The following is a 24,645-nucleotide window of genomic DNA, read 5'->3' on the forward strand; positions in this document are numbered from 1 at the left end:
CTTGCAACGTTGGGCAGCGAGTGTTATCCAGAATATAGATAAGTCAATCATAATCAGCATGTTGCCGTAGGGGCACTAAAGAGCCATGATCCCGAGGGCCCATAAAAGATGACTGGCGTCCTTGGAATGCTGACGGTAGTGGCTGCCTTCCTATAGAGTGTTACCAACTCTAAACAGTAGAAAAGAGAAGGGGCGCTGACTAAGTGCAGTAGATAAGTATGTGATTTAATGACCCAGGATAAAAAAACACTCACAAGAGTAAATATAAAACAGGGCTCATCTGTAAATCCATTGGTCGCTCTTTTCCATCCTGCAGGAGGAAACGCCAGCAAGGATCCTAGGGGGTCCTTGCGGTGGATATGGGCACAGGAATGCTGGCAGGTCCAGGAAACTCCACGCCAACCAGCATGGAACGAAGTGACGTCACTGGAAATGTGGGAGGACCGGATCACAGAGACCACACAAGCTAGGCGCTTGGAGCCTCTAGCCAACCAGCACAGCCTGTAGAAGGAACTAGGGGTTCCGAGCGTGTAGCCTGCGTGTCTCTGTGATCCGGTCCTCCCACATTTCGGTGACGCCACTTCCGCCAGCGCGGAGTTTCCTGGACCTGCCAGCATTCCTGTGCCCATATCCACCTCCACCCCCCCCCCCCCCCCTAAGATCGTGGCTGGAGTTCCTCCTGCGGGACAAAAAGGAGCGACCCATGGATTCACAGATGAGCCCTGTTTTATATTTACTCTTGTGAGCGTTTTTTTATCCTGGGTCATTAAATCGCATACTTATCTACTACACTTAGTCGGCGCCTCCTTCTTCTCTTTGGCACTCTATGGCATTATTCACAGGAAAAAAACAAAATCATTCAGTAGGTAGACCTACTCAAAAAATAATAATTTATTATCTGTAAAGTGACAATCGGGATTACATGTCATTTATCACAATACAAGGAGAAAAAAACAAAACAAAACAAAAAAAAAAAAAAAACAACTCCAACAGCTATTTAAAAATTTTCACGGATTTGCCGAACCTGCTGGAAAACATCGCCCGCCGGCTCCGGAGACGGGCACTTCAGGCGGCGGCCGGCAGCCGTTTTCATCTTTCACGCGTAAACAGAAAACTAGACGGCCTCCGTCTAAATATTCAACAGTCTTAGAGTCGTCTGATTGAGAATATAGCGTGGAATCACGGCTCGGGGGTTGTGCTTTAATGGCAGGTAAGCTTTAAAGTGGTTGTAAACCTGTGAAAGGAAAAATGAACAAAGCATTTCCCTCTATAGTGTGATCTTCAATCCAATTAAAAGCACAGAGTGTGGTTCCCCTCTGATCTCTCCTCCCCCTGTTATCTGTAGGAGCCACGTCTGACAGTCTATGCTGACATCAAGCAATCCCGGGAGCCCACCTCCTCTCCAGCACACAGAAGGGGATTGACAGCCTCGGCTGTGCATATTTCCCTACAAGATTGTGTGTGGGTGGGGGATGTCCTTTCCTTCCACTCAGGTCTCAGACTACACTCAGCTCCCTGCCCTATGCTCTGCAGTGTGACATCAGATCACCACCCCGACTTCTGGAGCTGAGAAACGCTGTATAAAATCTGGAATTTGAACGGCTGTAGAGGATAGGGGGCTGAAAGTCTATGCCAACATCAAGCAATCCTGGGAGCCCCCTTCCCCTCCACTCAGGTCTCAGACTACACTCAGCTCCCTGCCCTATGCTCTGCAGAGTGACATCAGATCACCACCCCGACTTCTGGAGCTGAAAAAATGCTGTATAAAATCTGAGATTTGAACAGCTGTAGAGGAGAGAGGGCTAAAAGTCTATGCAGACATCAAGCCCACCTCCTCTCCAGCACACAGAAGGGGATTGACAGCCTCAGCTGTGCATGTTTTCCTACAAGACTGTGTGTGGGTAGGGGATGTCCTTTCCTTCCACTCAGGTCTCAGACTACACTCCGCTCTCTGCCCTATGCTCTGTAGTGTGACATCAGATCACCACCCCCTGACTTCTGGAGCTGAGAAACGCTGTATAAAATATGGGATTTGAACGGCTGTAGAGGAGAGGGGGCTGAAAGTCTATGCCGACATCAAGCAATCCTGGGAGCCCCCTTCCCCTCCAGCACGCAGAACGTGATTGACAGCCTCAGCTATGCATGTTTCCCTATGAGATTATGTAGAGGTGGGTGTGTCCTTTCCCTCCACTCAGGTCTCATATTACACTCAGCTCCCTGCTCTGTGCTTTGTAGTGTGTGACATCAGATCACCACCCCCTGCCTTCTGGAGAAAAGAAATGCTGTGTAAATTCTGGACTTTGAACAGCTGTAGAGAATAGAGGTCTACAGATAAACAGGTACAACTGGTGGAGGATTTGTATCATCTCACCTGAGGCCAGTCACTTCACTGGGTATATGTGAGGGTTTACAACCACTTTAGAAAACAAGTTAGATATATAAAGATAAATTATATGTTCAGTCATAACCCACATTTACCCCTATACCCCCCGCCCCCCTCCCCCCCAGACCATATCCCATCATTATATTATTCTTTTACCTTGATCATGTAGCAATAGAAGGCTTTCATTACTCAGGGTTACTTCCTATAGACATGCCACCATAACTACATCTCCCAAGAGCCCTTTACCAATACACAGTGTGGGGTGCAGGCTCTTGGAAGTTAAAGAATCATCAGGTTTGTAAACTTCCTTGCAGGGGCAGCTGCTGCAGGGTCATTTCACAATGACATAGATCTGCCCCCATAACTACATCTCCAAAGAGCCTTTTACTAATTCATAGTGCGAGCGGAAGAGTCTTGGAAGTCAGGGCATCATCAGGTTTATAAAATTCTTTACAGGGTCAGCTACTGCAGGGTCAGTACCAATTGACATAGACATCCCCCACATACATTATCACCAGGTTTGCAAAACCCCTTGCAGAAGCAGCTACTGCAGGGTCAGTTCCCATTGACAAAGACACGCCCCAATAACTACATCTCCCAAGAGCCCTTTACTAATACACAGTGTGAGGTTCAGGCTCTTGGAAGTCAGGACATCATCAGGTTTGCAAACATCTTTGCAGAGGCAACCACTTCAGGGTCAGTTCTTATTGATATAGACATGCCCCCATAACTACATCTCCCAAGAGCCTTTTACCAATACACAGTATGAGAGGCAGGCTCTTGGAAGTCAAGGCGTCATCAGGTTTGTAAAATTCCTTATAGGAACAGCTTCTGCAGGTTCAGTTCCTACCGACATAGGCATACCCCCCATAGACATTATCACCAGGTTTGCAAACACCCTTGCAGGAACAATTGCTGTAGGTTCAGTTCCTATGGACAAAGACTCTCCCCCATAATTACATCTCCCAGGAGCCTTTTACCAATACACAGTGTGAGGTGCAAGCTCTTGGAAGTCAGGGCATCATCGGGGCAGCTGCTGCATGGTCAGTTCCTATTGACATAGTCTCACCCCCATAACTACATCTCCCAGGAACCTTTTACCAATACACAGTGTGAGGTGCAGGCTCTTGGAAGTCAGGGCATCATCAGAGGCAACTGCTGCAGGGTCAGCTTCTATTGACATAGACTTGCCCCCATAACTACATCTCCCAGGAGCCTTTAACCAATGCACAGTGTGAGCTGCAGGCTCTTGGAAGTCAGGGCATCATCAGGGGCAGCTGCTGCAGGGTCAGTTCCTATTGACATACCCCCATAGACATTATCACCAGGTTTGCAAAAGCCCTTGCAGGACATTTTTCTGCACGGACAGTTCTTTTTGACATAGACCCCATAGCTACATCTTCCAAGAGCCTTTTACCAATACACAGTGTGAAGGGCGGGCATCATCAGGTTTGTAATATTCCTTTTCAGGGGCAGCTGCTGCAGGGTCAGTTCCTAATAACATAGACGTGCCCCATAACTACATCTCCCAAGAGCCTTTAACCAATACACAGTGAGAAGGGCAGGCTCTTGGAAGTCAAAGCATCATCAGCTTTGTAAAAATTCCTTGCAGGAACAACTGCTGCAGGGTCAGTTCCTATTAATATAGGCATGCCTCCATAACTACATCTACCAAGAGCCTTTTACCAATACACAGTACGAGAGACATGCTCTTGGAAGTCAAGGCGTCATCAGGTTTGTAAAATCCCTTACAGGATTAGATGCTGCAGGTGCAGTTCCTACTGATGTAGACATACCTCCAAAACTACATCTCCCAAGAGCCTTTTTCCAATGCACAGTGTGAGGTGCAGTCTCTTGGAAGTCAGAGTATCATCAGGTTTGAAACCTTCATTTTAGGGGCAGCTGCTGTAGGGTGAGTTCTTTTTGGCACAGACATGTCACCATAACTACATCTCCCAAGGGCCTTTTACCAATACACAGTGCTAGGGGCAGGTTCTTGGAAGTCTACGCAGCAGCATTGTTTTGCTGAGAAAGATATCAATGCATGCATGTGGCGAGGGGTTGGAGAAAGGCTGGGTTCTCTAGCCTGCAGCCAGGACTGACAACGCTGATTGAGATGTCAGTGCAGCAAAGGCACTGTGTTGTCAACTCAAACAGGAAGTTGGGAGCTCACTGGATTTCTGGTAGATCAACAGGTATCTTCCTGTACTTATAACATTTTAAAAGTAGGTAAAATATGGGGAAAGGTGCATGTATACAAGAGATGTACTACATCTGTTTTTTTTTATGTTGCCCTGACAAACATTTTATTAAGAAATATATTACACTAGGACTGATTTAGAAAAAGCGGGGCCAATATAGACCCGTTACATGGGACAATCAAACTCCATTTCCCGATGGTGGAAACCCAACTGGCTCCCATGGGCAACGGGACCAATGTAGCTCACGGTATTCTGTACACCACTTTTCCTGAATCAGATCTATTTTTATAACGGCTGTGTTTCAAGTGAAAAACAATCTTATGACCCACGTCACCCGTTGCTTCTCTAAAACCTCCAGCCGCTGTGGACTGGCAGTTGAAAGCTTGGGGGTGTGGTGGGGTAAATTCCAGTGGGATGACAATACTGCTTGATCATATCATTCTTTAAGATACACTTAAATGAGCAGACATGGCTCCAGACACACGGCGAGCTGGGCCAGAGTTTGGGAGGGTCTCTTTAATGGTAGGCAGTGTTGCGTCACCAGGCTGGTCTCAGGAGATGGTGGAAAACTCTTTCAGTAGCGTTTCTTGGCTCAGCGTGTTGAAGGCAAGGTTTTTTCGTACGTTGATACTTATTGATCGCACCTAAAAAGAGAAATGGACAACTGAGCACTAAGTAGAGCTTTGGACCAACTCAAGGAAAACATTACAATTCGCTACCTAAAATACTTACCTGTCTGGCAAAAAAAAAAAAAAAAAAGCTTCAGGCTTCCATGGGGACCAGTCATGTGACCAAATACCAGGGCATTGGTCATATGATTTCTGGTTAAGGATTTTAGGTCTGGACACAACTAGACAGTGGTCCTTTTCCTTCATCAGAGGTCGTCTAACTGGTGTTTTGCCAATTGGTCACATGACTGGCCACCATGGGAGCACCAAGCAACATTTTCTGAATGCCATGTAATTCACAGCTTCTTTTATCCTCTATGAGAGCAGAGACTATAGGAATTCTGCATATTACATTGTTTAAGGGTGACTTTAAAATTAAGCCTTGTTTCAACTTATTTGTGTAGCATCCTCCTAGTTGGGTTGCTGTTGGGTTTAAGCAAATTTAGTTTTGACTCTTCTGAAGCCAGAAGAGAAGGTTTTGATTGCTTTTGGTAGTTCTGCTGGCTACAGGTTCAACTACTCCCCGTTGTACGTAGGGTAAGTTCTAAAATATAGTGGGTTGGGATGAGGACCCTGAGAAAAATATTCATGCAGCCTCAGCCAATCCCTGGTCAAGAGGGTGACCTCGCAGGGTGCTTAGGTGTGCATAATTAGTCTGGGGCCTAGAAACAGCAGGGTCCTCATCCTGGTGGAGAGAGACCCAGCCTGGGTTATCTAGTTAAAGACTGCAGGAGGTTCATTGTGGTCCCAGCTCAGGGAGAGCTGGGGGGGTGATAACTAAAGTTGAGAGAACAGTGTGGAGGAAAGCTGGCTAAGGATCTGGCCTGGGGGCTCACAGTAGAGGATCCGGCTGATACTGGAAGGAGGCCTCCATGTACACAGGGACTCAGTGAATAAAGGCCTGAGAGAGTGCTAAATCCTGGAGAGACTGTTGCTTTTTGACCTCTTTTTGTAGGAGACTGTCCCAGACTTACTGGCTCATGGCTGTTTCCAGTGTGGGACCCCCCTGAGCTGTATGTCCACATCCTCTTTCACTAAAGGCTTACTTTGAAGGGGCTAGATTCTACCAGAGAGTGTCCTCAGTTAAAGTTGCACTAGTTCCCAAGGCTCACCCTATTCCTCATCCAAGTTCTTCAAACAATAAACCCAAAATAAGAAACTTCTGCCTGGTTATTGTGTAGAGAGACTGAAAATGCTGTGTGCTTGGCTGCTGTGCGCCCAATAGGGAACAGAACCTTGGGCAAACAGCGGGACCAGCTTAAGGCCTGTGCTACATTTGAAAACTATTTCTCTCCTACTTGTAATGAAAAAGCCTATACTCTACAATCCAAGGCATAGCACTTTAAAAATAAAGCATCAGGGCCCACATGTCCCCTTGAAATAAATTCGTAAGGTCAGGGCAGGCAAAGTGAGAGATTCTCTTGACAAAACACCATCCTGTTGCCGATACTTTCACCGTGCTTTCCTGCTGCTCGGTTTGCCTGCTGAAGCCTTGAAAAATAATTGGCTCTTGAGAGTATGAGGGCTGGGGAAAGTGATCTTCTCCTTTTTATCCCGTAATGCAGTGCTTGGCACCTGAGCAGCCAACTGCTTTGCACGGTCACAAGGAGATCCTTGAACTCTGGCATGACGCTTACTATTCAGGGCTCCAATAGGCCAACAGGACACCGAGGGAAAGCAAAGTATAAGTGGGAAGGAAAGGGTGGACTATCATGGGAATCTGCTAATCACACTACAATATGTTGACTTACCTAGAACAGAACAGAGGATGCTCCTTATTACCTTTAAGAAAACGAAGAGGGGAGAGCGCCTTCTAAATGTAGTATAAGAACATGTTTATTAGTTACAATTGTCAACAATTGCACTTAGAAGGCGCTCTCCCCTTTCTTTCTCTTACAGTTCCAGAGTGTGCTTCTACTCTTGGATCAGCGGCCATGAGTGTGATGGAGTGTGCTTCTACTCTTGGATCAGCGGCCATGAGTGCAATGGAGTGTGCTTCTACTCTTGGGTCAGCGGCCATGAGTGCGATGGAGTGCACTTCTACTCTTGGGTCAGCGGCCATGAGTGCGATGGAGTGTGCTTCTACTCTTGGGTCAGCGGCCATGAGTGCAATGGAGTGCGCTTCTACTCTTGGATCAGCGGCTATGAGTGTGCTTCTACTCTTGGGTCAGCGGCCATGAGTGCAATGGAGTGCGCTTCTATTCTTGGATCAGCGGCCATGAGTGTGATTCTACTCTTGGGTCAGCGGCCATGAGTGTGCTTCTACTCTTGGGTCAGCGGCCATGAGTGCGATGGAGTGCACTTCTACTCTTGGATCAGTGGCCATGGGTGTGCTTCTACTCTTGGGTCAGCGGCCATGAGTGCGATGGAGTGCCCTTCTACTCTTGGATCAGCGGCCATGAGTGCGCTTCTACTCTTGGGTCAGCGGCCAGGAGTGTGCTTCTACTCTTGGGTCAGCGGCCATGAGTGCGATGGAGTGCACTTCTACTCTTGGATCAGTGGCCATGGGTGTGCTTCTACTCTTGGGTCAGCGGCCATGAGTGCGATGGAGTGCCCTTCTACTCTTGGATCAGCGGCCATGAGTGCGCTTCTACTCTTGGATCAGCGGCCATGAGTGTGCTTCTACTCTTGGGTCAGCGGCCAGGAGTGTGCTTCTACTCTTGGGTCAGCGGCCATGAGTGCGATGGAGTGCGCTTCTACTCTTGGATCAGCGGCCATGAGTGTGCTTCTACTCTTGGGTCAGCGGCCATGAGTGCGATGGAGTGCCCTTCTACTCTTGGATCAGCGGCCATGAGTGCGCTTCTACTCTTGGATCAGCGGCCATGAGTGCGCTTCTACTCTTGGGTCAGCGGCCATGAGTGCGATGGAGTGTGCTTCCACTCTTGGATCAGCCGCCATGAGAGCGATGGAGTGCGCTTCTACTCTTGGATCAGCGGCCATGAGTGTGCTTCTACTCTTGGGTCAGCGGCCATGAGTGTGCTTCTACTCTTGGGTCAGCGGCCATGAGTGTGCTTCTACTCTTGGATCAGTGGCCATGAGTGCGATGGAGTGCGCTTCTACTCTTGGATCAGCGGCCATGGGTGTGCTTCTACTCTTGGGTCAGCGGCCATGAGTGCGATGGAGTGCCCTTCTACTCTTGGATCAGCGGCCATGAGTGCGCTTCTACTCTTGGATCAGCGGCCATGAGTGTGCTTCTACTCTTGGGTCAGCGGCCATGAGTGCGATGGAGTGTGCTTCCACTCTTGGATCAGCCGCCATGAGAGCAATGGAGTGCGCTTCTACTCTTGGATCAGCGGCCATGAGTGTGCTTCTACTCTTGGGTCAGCGGCCATGAGTGTGCTTCTACTCTTGGGTCAGTGGTCATGAGTGAGATGGAGTGCGCTTCTACTCTTGGGTCAGCGGCCATGAGTGCAATGGAGTGCGCTTCTACTCTTGAATCAGCGGCCATGAGTGTGCTTCTACTCTTGGATCAGTGGCCCTGAGTGTGCTTCTACTCTTGGGTCAGCGGCCATGAGTGCGATGGAGTGCCCTTCTACTCTTGGATCAGCGGCCATGAGTGCGCTTCTACTCTTGGATCAGCGGCTATGAGTGTGCTTCTACTCTTGGGTCAGCGGCCATGAGTGCGATGGAGTGCGCTTCTACTCTTGGATCAGCGGCCATGAATGTGCTTCTACTCTTGGGTCAGCGGCCATGAGTGTGATGGAGTGTGCTTCTACTCTTGGATCAGCGGCCATGCGTGTGATGGAGTGTGCTTCTACTCTTGGGTCAGCGGCCATGAGTGTGATGGACATTTTGTACTTATTTTAGAGATTTTATGCTGAACTTTATACAATCATTTTATACAACATGAATATCAAATGTCAGCGCACCAGAGTGACGTCTCACAGTCCCTTAGCAGCTGAGAACCTCCAACACCCCAGCAGAGTACAAGTTCAAGAATATATAATTTTATTCAACACTCTTTATACTATTGTTACACAATATCCCCTTGGTGGTGCCCCTTTACCTGTGTGCGCCACTCACCTTTCCCTTTTCCAGTTTCTTTCCTTGCATAGCTCAGAATAGCCCAGCTACCGACATGCTGGGGAAGTGGAGGAGTCACACATAGGAGCAAATATTTAATTTATTGCTACACAGTCCAAGCAGTCAGATGCATATGAACACTATACAAGGGGATGTGGTTTCATGGAAAAGCTCCTCTAAAAGGGTTATTTCACATGGTCACAAATAGTGTTGGTGGATGTCTTCTTTAAAAGGCACCTTGACCCAGATAACTGCCACTCATTTGTTTTGGGGTCTTTACTTAGATAGTCGAAGATGCCGGGTGGCTGGGTGCTGCCAAAACCTTGAAATAAATAGAATTCCTATTGTATTTTCTCGTAGCTGTAGACCTTTCACAGCCGGTGCCCTCTAAAATGGCTAAACAATGGGGTGTATCCTCCCTGGCTTAGGGTCTGCTACAAGGAGGTCTCTCACTTTCTTGATATTAAAGTGGAGCTCAAACCAAAAGGGGAAGTTCCACTTTAAGCCTTTGTCCCCTGCTCCCCATTAACCTCTTCATGCCAGCCGCACACAAATGTGCGGCCTCCCGGTGTCTGGGCCTAGGTGCAATTAAGAAAAACATATGTGCTGAGAGCACGCGCCCTGCGCACTCCCAGCACATATCTGGTACTCATGGAAAGGTCCCAATCTCCTCTTTCGATTGGGACCTTTCCCGATCATGTGACTGCCGTGACGGCAAATCACGGTGGTCACATGACCCTAAAACCCCGCCCCGCCTCCCGGGCTTTTCAAACCCTTAAAGGGCCGGGAGGCGCCGGCACCAAGGGGTTAAGGATTGGCACGTTTGGGGAGCGGGTACCCGAATTTGACAGGTACCCACTTCCGCTGCGATCGCCTAGGCGATCGGAAGCGGAAGTTATCCTCCCCCCTCCCCGTAGTCTTCTGGGACACGTGACAGGTCCAAGAAGACTACGGGGCCATTCACAATGCGCAGCGCTTCTTGCGCATGCGCAGTGGGCACCCGGCTGTGAAGCCGCAAGCTGTCACAACCGGGTGCCCACACTGAAGGTGCCGGCACCAGGGAGAGAAGACGGCCAGCGAAACCAGCGGTAGTGAGGACACCGATGGACCGAGGGACAAGTAAGTATCTGCATTTTAAAAGTCAGCAGCTACAGTTTTTGAAGCTGCTGACTTTAATTTTTTTTTATTTTCATGTGGAACTCCGCTTTAAGAAGCACCCTTTAAATGGCTTACCAGCTCCTTGAAAAAGGTGGCTTCCTTGTGTTGCTCAGAGTATCTCTCATACTGGTCAAGGCCATCCTGCAGTTTCAGCGTCAGTGTATCGTAGTTGGATCGTACAACTTCCATTACCTGGTAAAAAGAAAACACAAAGATATGGTTCCTTCAATCAGATACATTAATGAGTATTAATTTTGTACTGCAGAGAGAGTGGCGGTGCAGTAATGAGGGTGGACTTTCACATATTTAAGGGCTACTCTAGTGTTACAACAGCAGTAGAAGGGTAGGTAAGTTAGTAATTTGTTTTCTTTTTTTGAGCCGATGAGCAAAAACAAACCACATAAAAAGAACAAAAAATTACACAAACACTAAAAAATGCATTTAGGATGTGTCAAATGGTCCCCTCCCGAAGAGAAAGGTTTCTTCTCTGATCCTCTGGGGCACAAGCCTCCTGGCAGGGGCAAGGCACACTCAGGTCCACCCAACACAGTAGAGCCGGAAGCTGGGTGGAATCCATAAACGTAAATCTTTGTTGAATACATGGTAAAAACCAGTGAAAAACAGGCTTACGCGTTTTGGTTATACAGCCTTAGTCATGGCTATGTTTCCCATTCATAGCCTGTTCTTCACTGGATTTTATCATGTAGTCAATAAAGTTTTAGGTTTATGGATGCCACCGAGTTGCTGGCTCTACTCTGTTGGATGGGTCATTTGGAAGAGTGTGGAGGGACTCGTGCCTGCGCACCAATGATTCCAGCCTCTTTTGTACTTGCTGACACTCAGGTCCACTTGGCCAAAAAGGTCCAGCTGATCTACTGCTCGTGGACAGGCGTAGCTGACCAAAGAGTAAAGGGTGAGGCGCTCTCCCAAAGAGAGATCTTAAGGGCAGGGGAGGAAGGAACCTAAGGGCCATGCATCCTCCTCCTAAAGGTAGGCCCAGAGACCCACACCCTACTGTCCATGAGTGAATAGAAAACACACATACTGTATGAGTGCAAGTGACACACATGGAGAAAAAGCATTTAAAAAAAGGTGCTGGATAGTGCAATGGCTAGACCTAGGGGCCCGGTAAGAAAAATTGACCCATTCTCAGGCCAAAAGGCCATGTTCATGAGGTAATTTGCAGCAAAAAGCTATGGTGTTGAGGCCAGAATGCTTTTTCTCACAATGGAGTCCCAAACCCATGGTGGTACTCAGAGCATCCCCAAGGTGCCACTCCCAGGGGCTCTCTGTTTTCTCAGTACTGGCCAGACAAGGTAGCAATGCTTAAATCAGGAGGCACTGGGCCTCTTGGAACTCTCCACACCAGCAAAATACTCCCACCCCTCACCCTACCCAGCGGGCGCTTAATTAACCACTTGAGCTCCAGAGGATTTACCCCCCTTAATGACCACGCCTCTTTTTGCTACTCGGCGCTGCACTAATTCAACTGATAATTGCACGGTCATGCAATGCTGCACCCAAACGAAATTTACGTCCTTTTTTTCACACAAATTGAGCTTTCTTTCGGTGGTATTTGATCACCTGTGCGCTTTTTATTTTTCACGCTATAAACAAAAAAAGGCCCAAAATTTTTAAGAAAAACAATATTTTTTACTTTCAGCTATAAAAAATATATAGTAAACTCAAAGTTGGTTATAAATTTAGGCCAAAATGTATTCTGCTCCATGTTTTTGGTAAAAAAAATCCCAATAAGTGTATATTGATTGCTTTGTGTGGAAGTTATAGCGTCTACAAACTATGGTATAGATACTGCAATTTACGCCATTTTTCTGCTATACAGCGCTGCGCTAGTTTAACGGACAATTGCGCGGTCATGCAATACGGTACATAAATGAAATTTACATCCTTTTTGTCCCCACAAATTGAGCTTTCTTTTGGTGGTATTTGATCGCCTGTGCGGTTTTTATTTTTTGCGCTATAAAAAAAAAAAGGCTGACAGTTTTGAGGAAAAAAAAACAATATTTTGGACTTTTTGCTATAAAACATGTCCAGTAAAAAAAAAATGCAAAAATCAAATTTAGTCATAAATTTCTGCCAAAATGCATTCTGCGACATGTCTTTGCTAAATAAAAACCCAAAACGTGTAAATTAATTGGTTTACGTGAAAGTTATAGAGTTTACAAATGGCGGGAAAGATACTGGGATTTTTAGTTTTTTTTTTATACGAATAATGGCGGCGATCAGCGAATTATGGCGGGACTGCGGCGGACATTCTGACATTGGGGGGGAACTGACTTGGGGTCATTGACATCCCCAAAAACACTAATACAGTGATCAGTGCAAAAATAAAAAAAACTGACACTGTACTAATGGCACTGGGGAGGAAGGGATTAACTTTATTTAGCTGGGAAGGGTTATAGGAGTGAAGGGAGTGTTTTCCTAGGGGGCGGGGGGTGTACTGGGCGGGACAAGGCTGATCGAGAAAGTGAAACTGTTCTTTCTCGATCAGCTCATCCTCGAGCTGACAGGGAAGTGACAGACAGCACAGCTACTGCAGCTGTGCTCTCTGTCACTGTTTGCCGCCGATCGCCGGGACATAGCCGCTAAGGAGCGGCTGTGACCCGGCGACTGACATCTGCGGCGGTGATCCGCGGGACAGATAGGGCGGCGGCGCGCCTCATGCGCGCCCCCTATTTGTTTACAAAACACGTTTTAAAACGTGGTTTTGCCTGCGAGTGCCGCCCTGCCGCCGTATATGTACAGTGGCTGGGCGGCAAGTGGTTAAGTTTCTTTAAATGAGAAGGGCCCTCAGAACCCCCATCATCCCAGCGGATATACTATACAGTCAGCCATCCAAGCCAGAATGGCAGAATGATGGCGGAGCACCCCTAATGGACACTGGTAAGTACAGATATTACACTTGATTGTAGCAAATGGCAGAGAAGTGTAGGCCATGGGAAGGTTAGGTGAGACATGCTATATTATTCAACACCTCAGAACGTCACTATAAGTGAAACCAAATCCTCCTCCAATTGAACCCCTCTTACAGCTATCAGATAGAATACGCAGCCACCATATCTAATGATTGGTAACCTGCAATATAATGTTTGCTTTTGGGTTTTAATACCGCTTATTGTAGACTGGTTGCAGAATATCCCACCATACTTTCACAAGGAGCCATCCATACTCTTGAAGTATTTACCCCTTCCTGACCAGAAGTCACTGATGCATTGTCAACTTCTATCAATACGATTGACAAACTGTAGAACAGATGTACCGTATTTTTCGCTCCATAAGACGCACTTTTTTCCCCCCAAAAAAGGGGGGAAAATGTCAGTGCGTCTTATGGAGCGAATATGGAGCGGCCGGTCCGGTATTTCCACCGCCGCCGTGTCAGAATACCGGGCCGGCCGCTCAGCTCTGCAGCGGGACCTTATGGAGATGACTGCTGACCTTTGGGGAGGTGGGGAGCGGGTACCTGAATTTGACAGATACCCGCTCTTACTTCCACGGAGTTGTTCTTTGATCTTCTTTGATCTTACCTGTTCCTCTATCCAGCCGCGCGCTGTCTTCCCGGCTTCTGTAGTGTGGGCTTGACAGCCGGGTGCCAAGTGCGCATGCGCAAGAAGCGGTGCTTTTTGTGAATGGTAAGGCGGTACCTGGGACACATGACAGATCCCAGAAGCCGCCGGACCAATCACAAAGCGCAAGTGCTTCTCGCTCATGCGCACTGGGCACCCGGCTGAGATGCCGAGCGCCGACACTACAGAAGCCGGGAAGACAGCGCGCGGCTGGATAGAGGAACAGGTAAGATCAAAGAACAACTCCGCGCAAGTAAGAGCGGGTACCTGTCGAATTCAGGTACCCGCTCCCCCCCCTCCCCAAAGGTCAGCAGTCATCTCCTGTGCTGTCCGCAGTCTCTGGTCATCCCTGTGCTGTCCGCAGTCTCTGGTCATCTCCTGTACTGTCCGCAGTCTCTGGTCATCTCCTGTACTGTCCGCAGTCTCTGGTCATCTCCTGTACTGTGTCCGCAGTCTCTGGTCATCTCCTGTACTGTCCACAGTCTCTGGTCATCTCCTGTACTGTGTCCGCAGTCTCTGGTCATCTCCTGTACTGTGTCCGCAGTCTCTGGTCATCTCCTGTACTGTGTCCGCAGTCTCTGGTCATCTCCTGTACTGTGTCCGCAGTCTCTGGTCATCTCCTGTACTGTGTCCGCAGTCTCTGGTCATCTCCTGTACTGTGTCCGCAGTCTCTGGTCATCTCCTGTACTGTGTCTGCAGTCTCTGGTCATCCCCTGTACTGTGTCCGCAGTCTCTGGTCATCTCCTGTACTGTGTCCGCAGTCTCTGGTCATCCCCTGTACTGTGTCCGCAGTCTCTGGTCATCTCCTGTACTGTGTCCGCAGTCTCTGGTCATCCCCTGTACTGTGTCCGCAGTCTCTGGTCATCTCCTGTACCGTGTCCGCAGTCTCTGGTCATCTCCTGTACTATGTCCGCAGTCTCTGGTTATCCCCTGTACTGTGTCCGCAGTCTCTGGTCATCTCCTGTACTATGTCCGCAGTCTCTGGTCATCTCCTGTACTGTGTCCACAGTCTCTGGTCATCTCCTGTACTGTGTCTGCAGTCTCTGGTCATCTCCTGTACTGTGTCTGCAGTCTCTGGTCATCTCCTGTACTATGTCTGCAGTCCATTAGTTCAGAATTTTTTTCCCCCTGTTTTCTGCCTCTAAAACCTAGGTGCGTCTTATGGAGTGAAAAATACGGTAATTTTCGATTTCCCTATAGTTAAACTTTAATTGATACAAGTTGGCAATGCTAAATTTGGTGTGGGCACTCCGGCATTAATGACCTCTGGTCAGGAAGGGGTAACTACTTCAAGAGCATGGATGGCTCCTTGTGAAAGTATGGCGAGACATTCTGCAACCAATCTTCAATACGGCGCAGCCTAGAAAGGCTGCAGTGTAAATAATATGTTTAGAGGATTCCCATTACCCTGCTGATAGAAAATACATTAAACCCGAGTCATCCATCTGCACAGAGGACTTCTATATAGAGCAGACTGCAATAATTACTTGTTCCAAACATGGTCAGAACAGATAACGAGTAAAGAACTGCCTACACAAAGTAACTGGTATATCTTTTATGTCCCAAACAACCAACGGCCAAAAGTTTTTTCTTTTTGGACTCAAACTATCCTCTTTTTTTTTTTTTTTTGAGAAACGCCATCAAGATACAAATGACCATCAAATCGACAAATTGTTAGGTTTTGCGCATTTATTGTTTCTACAGTGAGCTACAGCATTGTGACAATGACAAAGCCGTCGTGATGTTGGAAGTCGTTTGAAGAGCGGTCAGTGGCCGATTGTCCCTTTCTCAATAGAAAAAACCATAGGGGCTCCATACGAAAGACCTGATCATTGGAGCCTTGGAAGATACAGTCATGGCCAAAATACTTGTCACCCCCCTGTATTTCTGTCCGATAACGCACCACTTCAACCGCAAAATTGCTGCAATTACAAATGTTTAGGCATTCTCATATTTATTTCTTTTGTTTGTATTGGTGACACAAAAAAGAGGAGAAGCAAAAAGCCAAATCTGACACATTCCACGCAGAACCCCAAAAATAGACTGGACAAAATTATTGGCACCTTCTCAAAATTGTAAGAAATAATTGCATTCCAAGTTTGTGATGCTCCAGTAATTTGTAATTAACCTCACCTTAACCACACAGAGCCTGTACTCAGTCCTCACAATAAGGCACCTGCCCAGCTTGCACATCATGAATCCTAGATTGTAAGCTCGAAAGAGCAGGGCCCTCGCACCCCTCGTGTATTGTATTGTTACTGTCTTGTCTCATGTTCTGTCCCCCTTGCTACTGTACAGCGCTGAGCATACCCTTTGGCGCTATATAAATACTGTATAATAATAATGCTGCTGCCAGGCTCATCCACCTTACCAACCGTTCAGTGTCCTCCACCCCTCTTTGCCAATCCCTCCACTGGCCTCCACTCAGTGTCCTCCATCCCTCTCTGCCAATCCCTCCACTGACCTCCACTCAGTGTCCTCCACCCCTCTCTGCCAATCCCTCCACTCAGTGTCCTCCACCCCTCTCTGCCAATCCCTCCACTGGCCTCCACCCCTCTTTGCCAATCCCTCCACTGGCCTCCACTCAGTGTTCTCCACCCCTCTTTGCCAATCCCTCCACTGGCCTCCACCCCTCTCTGCCAATCCCTCCACTGGCCTCCACCCCTCTTTGCCAATCCCTCCAATGGCCTCCACTCAGTGTCCTCCATCCCTCTCTGCCAATCCCGCCACTGACCTCCACTCAGTGTCCTCCACCCCTCTCTGCCAATCCCTCCACTCAGTGTCCTCCACCCCTCTTTGCCAATCCCTCCACTGGCCCCCACTCAGTGTCCTCCACCCCTCTCTGCCAATCCCTCCACTGGCCCCCACTCAGTGTCCTCCACCCCTCTCTGCCAATCCCTCCACTGGCCCCCACTCAGTGTCCTCCACCCCTCTCTGCCAATCCCTCCACTGGCCTCCACTCAGTGTCCTCCACCCCTCTCTGCCAATCCCTCCACTGGTCTCCCACTCAGTGGTCTCCTCCGGCTGTCACTTCCTGATGACTCACAGCTGGCTCCCTACTGGGCACGTGCGAGATAGCGGACTACCATGAGATTGGGTCTGCAGTCCCTCTTTGAAGTGTAACTTTATCCCTGGAGGCTGTGACTATAGGATGGAGAGAGGAAAACATCATTCTTGCCTAAACGAGAAAGAGGGGGCAGGTACATCTGCTCCCCCCCCAATTTTTTTTATAAACAGGGAGTACAGATTCAAGGAATAGAAGTGTAGAAGTATGAGGCCAACTGAAATGGTAAGACATCCACATCGAGAATCTGTATAAAAACTCAGGTTCCAGTAGTGACAAGTAAAATTGCAAGAAGCGTTGCAGCCTCTGATCATCTAGATAGGAGCTACAAAGGCAACAACCCAACTAAATTAGCGGAATGCTTCCTTCTCTGGGTAACACAGTGACAAGTAACACAATTCAACTGACAGACTTGTCTACTAGTATGAAGAGAATGCGTGAGCCTATGAGAAGAGTGGCTAGTATCGAGGGGGGAGGGGAAAGATCAGGCCTGAAAGAAAGGGGCGGCTAGTGGAGTGGAAGGAAGAAAAGATGAGAAGTCGGGGCACTGCATCACGGCTGGTGGAAAGATGGAGGAGTGACTTCCTTGGTCTGTTGCCCCTGTAACTACTGCATTGAGGTAGTCAGGGTACCGCTAGAATGGCTAGCCATTGTTAATGATGGGTCGAGTAGAAGAGGAGTTCAGTTCCATTTTAATCTGGAGCATTGTCGTATTGAAAAGGTAGAGTATCTGTAAGAGCTCCTATTCCAATCTGCCCCCCCCCCTTCCCTTTTAAACTAGTTAAAGAATACACGCAACTACAACAGTAATCCCTTTGAAGGACACTGCCGTTGGTTCGCCTCCAAATAGGAATGGCTATTGGCAAACTATTACACAATAATGCCAAAACACGGCGAAAGGACAAGTGCACTTTTGGAATACATTAAAGTCAGCCTTTTTTATGCCCATACGAGGCAGAATAACAGATTCAATAACTCCAACCTACTGGTAGAGCCACTTTGTGAGCGGGTTTAGACTTCCTGAAAGTAGAACTAGGCGTGGGACCAAGGGCTGCATTGCAGGAAGCAAGGCCAGATGCCATACGTGTCCCAAACCAGTTTGGAGACCCAAACCAGCTGCATCTGGAATGGGAAGACCAGGGGCGGACTGACCATTCGGAAACTCGGGCACTGCCCGAGGGCCCGGGGTCAGTAGGGGGCCCCATGAGATGCCCCTGGCACCTTTCATAGGCTTTTTTGGGTGTGGTTTAAGTGTGGAAAAGGACACAGGGGCCCCATGATCCCCTATTGCCCAGAGGCCTCATGAGTTGTCAGTCCACCCCTGGGAAAGACCTTTATCACTTCCATCAGGAGGACCTGTGGTATGTACTCTTCATTGGAAGTAGAACTGCATCGGGGGGGATTTTCTGAAAATCTTCCTGAAAAGCCGTGCTTACACTTGACAGTGGACCTACACCCGAAAAGTAAACTTACCGTTTTTTGCTTCCTCTCTTCCAGTCTGCTTAAAAATAGAATATATTTTTTGGGGGGAGGAGCAGATGTACCTGCCCCCTCTCTCTTGTTTAGGTGAGAATGATGTTTTCCTCTCTTCTTCCTATAGTCACAGCCTCCAAGAATAAAAGGTACACTTCAAAGAGGGGCAGCAGATCCAATCTCATGGCAGTCAGCTATCTCGCACATGCCCAGTAGGGAGCCAGCTGTGAGTCCTCAGGAAGTGACAGCCGGCTCCTAAAACCAAGATGGTGGTGTGGAGGAACACTGACCATGCAAAAGACAGTCCTGGACTGCATGGACTGGTAAATATCAGTTTCCTGAACAAAGACAGTCCTTGATCCTGTGATAATGGGGGTGAGCATTCACCAGCTGGATCATCCAGGCATTTGGACAGAAGAGAGCTATGCAGAAAAAGGGAGGGTTTTTTGGGAAGGCTACAGTGGGGGTGCAAATGGGCTACAGATAAATTAATGATTATTATTTAAAGCAAATTTCTATTTATTGTTACCTACTGGAGCTTATTGACTGCATAAGTTATTTTTTACAATGGTGAACTAACCCTTTAAAGTGTATCTAAACCCCAAAACAAAATAAATATTTAAATATAATACACCGATCAGCCATAAGATGACCACGCATCTAATATTGAGTAGGTCCCACTTTTGCCAGCAAAACAGCCATAACCTGTTGAGGCATGGACTCCACTAGACCTCTGAAGGTATGCCGTAGTATCTGGCACCAAGCCTCCATTCCATCACACTGCCTCTGCCGGCTTGCCTTCTTCCCATACTGCATTCTGGTGCCATCTTTACCCCAGGTAAGCGACACACACACACCCGGCCATCCATATGATGTAAAAGAAAACCGTATATCTCTGTGGTGAAAACATGATTCATCAGAACAGGCCACCTTCTTTCATTGCTCAGTGGTCCATTTCCTGTTCTCATGTGCTCATTGTAGAAACCTTTGGCTGTGAACACGGGTCAGCATGGGCACCCTGACCGGTCTGTGGCTACACAGCCCCATACACAACAAACTGCGATGCTCTGTGTGTTCTGACACCTTTCTATCAGAACCAGCAACTTTTCAGCAATTTGAGCTCCAGGAGCTCTTCTTTTGGATCAGACTACGTAGGCCAGTCTTTGCTCCCCACCTCCATCAATGATCCTTCCCGCCCCAACCTCCATCAAGAAGCCTTCCCTCCCCAGCTCTATCAATGAGCCCTCCACTCCCCACCCCCATCAATGAGCCTTCTCCTCCCCAGCTCTATCAATGACCTTCTCCTCCCCACCTCCATCAAGAAGCCTTCCTTCCCCAGCTCTATCAATGATCCTTCCCGCCCCCACCTCCATCAATGAGCCTTCTCCTCCCCAGCTCTATCAATGAGCCTTCTCTTCCCCACCTCCATCAAGAAGCCTTCCCTGCCCAGCTCTATCAATGAGCCTTCTCCTCCCCACCTCCATCAAGAAGCCTTCCTTCCCCAGCTCTATCAATGATCCTTCCCGCCCCCACCTCCATCAATGAGCCTTCTCCTCCCCAGCTCTATCAATGAGCCTTCTCTTCCCCACCTCCATCAAGAAGCCTTCCCTCCCCAGCTCTATCAATGATCCTTCCCGCCCCCACCTCCATCAATTAGCCTTCTCCTCCCCAGCTCTATCAATGAGCCTTCTCCTCCCCACCTCCATCAAGAAGCCTTCCTTCCCCAGCTCTATCAATGATCCTTCTCCTCCCCACCTCCATCAATAAGCCTTCCCTCCCCAGCTCTATCAATGATCTTTCCCGCCCCCACCTCTATCAATGATCCTTCCCATTCCCACCTCCATCAATGAGCCTTCTCCTCCCCACCTCTATCAATGAGCCTTGGCTGCCCATAAACCTGTTGCTGGTTGGCTGGCTTTCCTTCCTTGGCCCACTTTTGGTTGGTCCTGACCACTGCAGACTGGAAACAGCCCACAAGACCTGCAGTTTTGGGTTTGCTCTGATCCACTTGTTTAGTTAGTACATATGGCTCTTGTCAAAGTCCCTCAAATCTTTATGCTTGCCCATTTTTTTCTGCTTTCAACATATCAACTTCAGGGACCATGTTTACTTGTTGCCAGATCTATCCCACCCACTTTAGGGTGTCAATAGAACAAGTTAATTAATGTTATTCATTTTACCCGTCAGTGGTCATAGCTGATCGGTGTGTAGTGTAGAAGCATTTGTAGTGGTGGCTGCATTTGTTTTATTTTTTTCCAGGCTTTTTTTCCCCCCTTTATTTTCTCTCCTGTCCTTGGGTGGCTAAGCTAACTCTTCCATTGCATATATGCAGGTAGCCATGGTTGACACCCAGGCTGGACTCAGGGGCGTATTTACCGCAAGGCAAACAAGGTGTTTGCCTTGGGTGGCATTTTGCAGGGGGGCGGCACAGCCCCAAGGCAAAATGGACACACATGGCAGGTGACATAGGAAGGAGAAGCAGGTGAGGCACCGCAGGAGCTCCTGAGGATGATGTAGAGGAGTGGAGTCATCTCCGGAGACACCTCTGCTGGGATTCACAAGAGGCTGAGGGCTGCTGGAAGGTGTCAGACTCTCCCTCCCGGTCCTGATCATGGCTTCAGGGATGCTCGACGGATGTCATTCTGTGAGCTGTGCCAGTGAATGCTGGAACAACTCTCCCTCTCCCCCCCCCCCCCATTCCATCATTGTGCCATCACTGATGCCAATTTGGATTGGGGGGGTGGGCGCCAAATTTTACTCTTGGCTAGGGCACCGCAAAACCAAAATACACCACTGTCTAGACTTCAAACATGTCCAACTTTGTGTGGAATGTGTCAGACTTGTTTTTTTTGTTTCTCCACTTTTTTGTGTCATACCAATACCAAAAAAAGGAAAACACGAGAATGACAAACATTTCTAATTGCAACAATTTTCTGGGTGAAGTGGTGCGTTATCTGACATACAGGTGAAACTCGAAAAATTAGAATATCGTGCAAAAGTTGATTTATTTCAGTAATGAAACCTAAAAAGGTGAAACTAATATATGAGACTCATTACATGCAAAGCAAGATAGTTCAAGCCGTGATTTGTCATCATTGTGATGATTATGGCTTACAGCTCATGAAAACCCCAAATCCACAATCTCAGAAAATGAGAATATTACATGCAATCAATAAAACACGGATTGTACATAGAACAATATCGCACCTCTGAAAAGTAGAAGCTGCATATGTACTCAGTACTTGGTTTGGGCCCCTTTTGCAGCAATTACTGCCTCAATGCGGCGTGGCATGGAAGCTATCAGCCTGTGGCACTGCTGAGGTGTTATGGAAGACCAGGATGCTTCAATAGCGGCCTTCAGCTCTTCTGCATTGTTTGGTCTCATGTCTCTCATCTTTCTCTTGGCAATGCCCCATAGATTCTCTATGGGGTTTAGGTCAGGTGAGTTTGCTGGCCAATCAAGCACAGTAATCCCACGGTCATTGAACCAGGTTTTGGTGCTTTTGGCAGTGTGGGAGGTGCCAAGTCCTGCTGGAAAATGAAGTCAGCATCCCCATAAAACTCGTCTGCGGAAGGAAGCATGAAGTGCTCCAAAATCTCCTGGTAGACGGCTGCGGTGACCCTGGACTTAATGAAGCACAGTGGACCAACACCAGCAGATGACATGGCTCCCCAAATCAACAGAGACTGTGGAAACTTCACACTGGACTTCAAGCATCTTGCAGTGTGTGCCTCTCCATTCTTCCTCCATACTCGGGGTCCTTGGGCCTCTCCATTCTTCCTCCATACTCGGGGTCCTTGGGCCTCTCCATTCTTCCTCCATACTCGGGGTCCTTGGGCCTCTCCATTCTTCCTCCATACTCGGGGTCCTTGGGCCTCTCCATTCTTCCTCCATACTCGGGGTCCTTGGGCCTCTCCATTCTTCCTCCATACTCGGGGTCCTTGGGCCTCTCCATTCTTCCTCCATATTCGGGGCCCTTGGGCCTCTCCATTCTTCCTCCATATTCGGGGCCCTTGGGCCTCTCCATTCTTCCTCCATACTCGGGGTCCTTGGGCCTCTCCATTCTTCCTCCATACTCGGGGTCCTTGGGCCTCTCCATTCTTCCTCCATACTCGGGGTCCTTGGTTTCCCAATGACATGCAAAAGTTGCTCTCATCATGAAAGAGGACTTTGAACCACTAAGCAACAGACCAGGTCTGTTTTTCTTTAGCCCAGCTAAGACGCTTCTGATGTTTGTTGTTCAGGAGTGACTTGACAAGAGGAATACGACATTTGAAGCCCATGTCCAGGATCCGTCTGTGTGTGATGGCTCTTGATGCACTGACTCCAGCCTCAGTCCACTCCTTGTGAAGGTCCCCAACACTTTTGAATGGCCTATTCCTGACAATCCTCTCCAGGCTGCGGTCATCCCTGCTGCTTGTGCACCTTTTTCTTCCACACTTTTCCCTTCCACATAACTTTCTATTAATGTGCTTTGATACAGCACTTTGGGAACATCCAACTTCTTCTGCAATTCCCTTTTGAGGCTTTCCCTCCTTATGGAGGGTGTCAGTGATGGTGTCAGGTCAGCAGTCTTTCCCATGATTGTGATTCCCACTGAACCAGACTGAGAGACCATTTAAAGGCTCAGGAACCTTTTGCAGGTGTTATGGCTGAATGAGCTGATTAGAGTGGGACACTTTGAGCCGAGAATATTCCACCTTTTCACAATATTCTCATTTTCTGAGATTGTGGATTTGGGGTTTTCATGAGCTGTAAGCCATAATCATCACAATGATGACAAATCACAGCTTGAACTATCTTGCTTTGCATGTAATGAGTCTCATATATTAGTTTCACCTTTTAAGTTGCTGCACTGAAATAAATGAACTCTTGCACCATATTCTCATTTTTTGTGTTTCACCTGTAAATGCAGTGGGGGGCAATATTTGTGGCCAAGACTGTATGTCTGTTAGAGCCAGATTGCCCGCCACACTATCACAGTCCCACTGTGGGTCGATGATCACCGCCATTACCAGTATAGGGTCTAAAGCTGCATAAATCCCAGTATACATCCCATAGTTTATAGTCTCTATTACTTGCACAAAAAACAATTATTATACACTTATTTGGATTTTGTTAATCAAAGACATGTAGCAGAATACATGTTGGTCTAAATTTCTGAAGATTTTTTTTTCTTATTGGATATGTTTTATGACAGAAAGTAGAAAAAATGTTTGGTCTTTTTTTTTGTTGTTTCTGTAATAAAACATAAAAAAACCTAGTGGTGGTCAAATACCACCAAAAGTGAACTCTATTTGTGTGTAAAAAAAAAAAAAAAATAAATTTCAATGTGTACAGTGTTGCATGACCAAGTTAAAGTAGCACATTACCAGTTAAAGTAGCGCAGTTCCAAAGAGAAATCGAAATAAAAAAAAAACCGCTCTGGTCATGAAGGAGGTAAAACCTTCCGGAGGTCAAGTGGTTAATACCCCTTATATAAAAATTGTGTTTAGGATTTAGTGGCTCTCCACAGGGACCAATCATCAGCCGTCATTTTCAGTGGAATTTAAGAGGCTACGTACAGCACTTGAGTCATTCAAAACGATCTCGGCTGCAAAAATAATGACCGTCATCTTTACTAAATGTTTCCTGTGTCCATTAACGGATAAATGTAATTATCTGAGATGGATCCATTCCAGGACATAGAGAGGACCCTCTACATCACACCGCCATGTCTTCCTCCACTCACTGACATATTATTTTCCAAAAAGGTGATTGCAGGTTAATCTAGTGATGGAACACCAGTGAATCGGTCACGGCTCCGTGCTACTACACAGAGAAGGCGGTGGAAGGCTGGATTTATCGCACGCCGTGTAATTGGTGTAATGGTTTTCAACTTTCACACCAGTAATGGGAGAAATACAGGCAGTGTGTTTGAACTGCATAAAAAAAAAAAAACGAAGCTTAAAAGAAATAAAAAGAGGGAGGCTGGAGACCAGAGAGATAAAGAGATGGAGGCTGGGGACCAGAGAGATAAAGAGATGGAGGCTGGGGACCAGAGAGATAAAGAGATGGAGGCTGGGGACCAGAGAGATAAAGAGATGGAGG

At 47.7% G+C, this 24,645-nt stretch overlaps 1 long non-coding RNA gene across 1 annotated transcript in view; it reads right to left on the minus strand.

The window, feature by feature from the left end:
* Positions 1-867: 867 nt before the first annotated feature.
* Positions 868-24,645, minus strand: part of LOC149437900 (uncharacterized) — a 67,159-nt gene continuing 43,381 nt past the window's right edge. The window contains exons 2-3 of the long non-coding RNA XR_016307987.1: positions 10,509-10,625; positions 868-5,228 (exon numbers count right to left, since the gene is read on the minus strand). This is a non-coding gene — a long non-coding RNA (uncharacterized LOC149437900). The remainder of the gene's footprint in view (positions 5,229-10,508; positions 10,626-24,645) is intronic.

Source organism: Staurois parvus, unplaced genomic scaffold (genome assembly GCF_062004578.1).
Source record: "Staurois parvus isolate SC_StPar_1 unplaced genomic scaffold, SC_StPar_1.0 ptg001248l, whole genome shotgun sequence".
NCBI lineage: Eukaryota > Metazoa > Chordata > Amphibia > Anura > Ranidae > Staurois > Staurois parvus.